Source organism: Oncorhynchus keta, chromosome 10, assembly GCF_023373465.1.
Source record: "Oncorhynchus keta strain PuntledgeMale-10-30-2019 chromosome 10, Oket_V2, whole genome shotgun sequence".
Classification (NCBI taxonomy): domain Eukaryota; kingdom Metazoa; phylum Chordata; class Actinopteri; order Salmoniformes; family Salmonidae; genus Oncorhynchus; species Oncorhynchus keta.
In genome coordinates, this window is record NC_068430.1 from 80,146,797 (window position 1) to 80,151,796 (window position 5,000).

The 5,000-nt window shown below is 44.4% G+C and overlaps 1 long non-coding RNA gene across 50 annotated transcripts in view; it reads right to left on the reverse strand.

Moving 5' to 3' along the window:
* The window catches only part of LOC127932488 (uncharacterized), a 6,177-nt gene extending 2,027 nt beyond the window's left edge, over positions 1-4,150 (reverse strand). Inside the window, exons 1-9 of one of the 50 annotated variants that reach the window (XR_008145598.1) lie at positions 3,725-3,990; positions 3,557-3,591; positions 3,392-3,426; positions 3,322-3,356; positions 3,077-3,111; positions 2,482-3,041; positions 2,045-2,429; positions 1,395-1,499; positions 1-1,213 (exon numbers count right to left, since the gene is read on the reverse strand). The exon at positions 1-1,213 is cut by the window's left edge and continues 1,565 nt beyond it. This is a non-coding gene — a long non-coding RNA (uncharacterized LOC127932488). Of the gene's footprint in view, positions 1,214-1,394; positions 1,500-2,044; positions 2,430-2,481; positions 3,042-3,076; positions 3,462-3,496; positions 3,532-3,556; positions 3,592-3,654 lie in introns of all 50 variants that reach the window. The other 49 variants (XR_008145596.1, XR_008145589.1, XR_008145586.1 and 46 more) reach the window with 49 other exon arrangements.
* Positions 4,151-5,000: the final 850 nt, after the last annotated feature.

A 5,000-nucleotide genomic window follows, 5' to 3' on the forward strand; every position in this document is an offset into this window, starting at 1 on the left:
AGGACACGAGGTTAGGGAGTATAGGAAGAGTCTATAAACATAAAGTAATAAAGTACTAATCTATCCAAGGCCTCATACTAGACTACTGTTATTAGGTATTGATATATAAAGAGAAGAGGACACGAGGTTAGGGAGTATAGGAAGAGTCTATAAACATAACGTAATAAAGTACTAATCTATCCAAGGCCCCGACCGGAAAATAAGGGAGTGACAACGTGAACGAAGGAAAAACCCAACTCACGCGAAGGGCCATTACGAATACATAGAAGGGTTGGTGGGGCCGCACGGCAAGGCCCTTGTTACACCGAAGTGACTAAAGTCCTACAGTACTCTGCCCAGCCAGAGGACGGGATAGAGGCTTTTGCTGCAGGCGACGGGCAAAAGTCAGCACCGTGACAAAACACACTCTCCCTCACACACACACTCTCTCTCTCTCTGTTTCTCTCTGTCTCACACACTCTCCCTCACACACACTCTCTCTCTCTCTGTTTCTCTCTGTCTCACACACACTCTCCCTCACACACACTCTCTCTCTGTTTCTCTGTCTCACACACACTCTCCCTCACACACTCTCTCTCTGTTTCTCTCTGTCTCACACACATACACACACACTCTCCCTCACACACACTCTCTCTCTCTGTTTCTCTCTGTTTCTCTCTGTCTCACACACATACACACACACACTCCCTCAGACACACACACACACTCTCTCTCTCTCTGTTTCTCTCTGTCTCACACACATACGCACACACTCTCCCTCACACACATACACTCTCTCTGTTTCCCTCTCTCTCTCTCTCTCTCTCTCACACACACACACACACACACACACACACACACACACACACACACACACACACACACACACACACACACACACACACACACACACACACACACACACACACACACAGGGTTCTATGAGCAGCGCGCTCCGGGAAAAAATGCTATTGACTAACTTTTGATAGACTGGTCTCTGTCTGTTTTATGCAAATAAGGATCTTACAAATTCTTAGAAACAGACAGAGTGATTTTAATTGAATTGGTTGATGAACACATATAGGAATTATGAAATTCCTGTGACAAGTACCTTCACTAGTACCTCACAAGTACCTTCACTCTACACTACTCCTGTTATAGTACCTTCACTACACCCTACACTACTCCTGTTACAGTACCTTCACTACACCCTACACTACTCCTGTTACAGTACCTTCACTACACTCTCACTCCTGTTACACCTTCCTACATACACTACTCCTGTTACTACTCTCTGTTACCTTCACTACACCCTACACTACTCCTGTTACAGTACCTTCACTACACCCTACACTACTCCTGTTACAGTACCTTCACTACACCCTACACTACTCCTGTTTTCTCTGTTACAGTACCTTCACTACACCCTACACTACTCCTGTTACAGTACCTTCACTACATCCTACACTACTCCTGTTACAGTACCTTCACTACACCCTACACTACTCCTGTTACGGTACCTTCACTACACCCTACACTACTCCTGTTACAGTACCTTCACTACACACACTACTCACTACACTCACACTACTCCTGTTACAGTACACTACACCCTCACTACTCCTGTTACAGTACCTTCACTACACCCTACACTACTCCTGTTACAGTACCTTCCTTCACTGTTACACTTCACACACACACACTACACTACTCCTGTTACAGTACCTTCACTACACCCTACACTACTCCTGTTACAGTACACACACCACACACACTACACCACACTACACTACTCCTGTTACAGTACCTTCACTACACCCTACACTACTCCTGTTACAGTACCTTCACTAGAAACACCCTATTGGTTGATACTACTCCTATGAAATTCCTGTTACAGTACCTTCACTACACCCTACCTCCTGTTAAGTACCTTCACTCTACACTACTCCTGTTATAGTACCTTCACTACACCCTACACTACTCCTGTTACAGTACCTTCACTACACCCTACACTACTCCTGTTACAGTACCTTCACTACACCCTACACTACTCCTGTTATAGTACCTTCACTACACCCTACACTACTCCTGTTACAGTACCTTCACTACACCCTACACTACTCCTGTTACAGTACCTTCACTACACCCTACACTACTCCTGTTACGGTACCTTCACTACACCCTACACTACTCCTGTTACAGTACCTTCACTACACCCTACACTACTCCTGTTACAGTACCTTCACTACACCCTACACTACTCCTGTTACAGTACCTTCACTACACCCTACACTACTCCTGTTACAGTACCTTCACTACACCCTACACTACTCCTGTTACAGTACCTTCACTACACCCTACACTACTCCTGTTACAGTACCTTCACTACACCCTATACTACTCCTGTTACAGTACCTTCACTACACCCTACACTACTCCTGTTACAGTACCTTCACTACACTACACTACCCTACACTACTGTACACACTCCTGTTACAGTACCTTCACTACACCCTACACTACTCCTGTTACAGTACCTTCACTACACCCTACACTACTCCTGTTACAGTACCTTCACTACACCCTATACTACTCCTGTTACAGTACCTTCACTACACCCTACACTACTCCTGTTACAGTACCTTCACTACACCCTATACTACTCCTGTTACAGTACCTTCACTACACCCTACACTACTCCTGTTACAGTACCTTCACTACACCCTACACTACTCCTGTTACAGTACCTTCACTACACCCTACACTACTCCTGTTACAGTACCTTCACTACACCCTACACTACTCCTGTTACAGTACCTTCACTACACCCTATACTACTCCTGTCACAGTACCTTCACTACACCCTACACTACTCCTGTCACAGTACCTTCACTACACCCTACACTACTCCTGTTACAGTACCTTCACTACACCCTACACTACTCCTGTTACAGTACCTTCACTACACCCTACACTACTCCTGTTACAGTACCTTCACTACACCCTACACTACTCCTGTTACAGTACCTTCACTACACCCTACACTACTCCTGTTACAGTACCTTCACTAGACCCTACACTACTCCTGTTACAGTACCTTCACTACACCCTACACTACTCCTGTTACAGTACCTTCACTACACCCTATACTACTCCTGTTACAGTACCTTCACTACACCCTATACTACTCCTGTTACAGTACCTTCACTACACCCTACACTACTCCTGTTACAGTACCTTCACTACACCCTATACTACTCCTGTTACAGTACCTTCACTACACCCTATACTACTCCTGTTACAGTACCTTCACTACACCCTACACTACTCCTGTCACAGTACCTTCACTACACCCTATACTACTCCTGTCACAGTACCTTCACTACACCCTACACTACTCCTGTTACAGTACCTTCACTACACCCTATACTACTCCTGTTACAGTACCTTCACTACACCCTACACTACTCCTGTCACAGTACCTTCACTACACCCTACACTACTCCTGTTACAGTACCTTCACTACACCCTATACTACTCCTGTTACAGTACCTTCATACTACTCCTGTTACAGTACCTTCACTACACCCTATACTACTCCTGTCACAGTACCTTCACTTCACTACTCCTGTCACAGTACCTTCACTACACCCTACACTACTCCTGTTACAGTACCTTCACTACACCCTATACTACTCCTGTCACAGTACATTCACTACACCCTACACTACTCCTGTTACAGTACCTTCACTACACCCTATACTACTCCTGTCACAGTACCTTCACTATACCCTATACTACTCCTGTTACAGTACCTTCACTACACCCTACACTACTCCTGTTACAGTACCTTCACTACGCCCTACACTACTCCTGTTACAGTACCTTCACTACACCCTACACTACTCCTGTTACAGTACCTTCACTACACCCTGCACTACTCCTGTTACAGTACCTTCACTACACCCTACACTACTCCTGTTACAGTACCTTCACTACACCCTGCACTACTCCTGTTACAGTACCTTCACTACACCCTACACTACTCCTGTTACAGTACCTTCACTACACCCTGCACTACTCCTGTTACAGTACCTTCACTACACCCTACACTACCCCTGTTACAGTACCTTCACTACACCCTTCACTACACCCTACACTACTCCTGTTACAGTACCTTCACTACACCCTACACTACTCCTGTTACAGTACATTCAATAAGGTCTGTCCTCAGTCTGTTCTCTCTGTGGTGGTTCTAGTAAACACCTCCTCTTTCTCTACAAACACACACACACACACACACACACACACACACACACACACACACACACACACACACACACACACACACACACACACACACACACACACACACACACACACACACACACACACACACACACACACACACACACACACACACACACATTACAAACACACACTACACACACACACACACACTGACAAACACACATTGACAACCACACACTACACACACACACTGACAAACACACACTAGAAGCACACACACGCACATGAACAAACACACACAAACACTCCACATTTACACTGATTTAAACATATATGTAAATCTCAAAGGTACAACTGACTATTATGGTATTACTGTCTTCATTATTATAACAGACTAAATTAATCCAATATGCTTTGACAAACACATATTTACACAAATATTTGCAAAAATGTTGGTTGAATTTCACAAAATCTGGAGATAAAAGTTATTTAAAGCCAGGTGTTCATATTTTACATACATTATATACAGTAAAACCACATGAGCTGTTTTAATACAATGTGTCAAGGAGGATTTGAAACATGAAAGGGATTGTTTTTTAATGTCGTTCCAAGATGGCGGCTCTGTGGTGACAACCCTTCATCTCTCTACAGGAAGCTTCTCTTCATCCCAGATGGCACCTTGTTCTCTATAGAGCACTGCCTTTGACCAGGGTCCATATGGGGGATGGATAATAGGGTGTCATTTGGGACACACTCCTTGTATATATTCT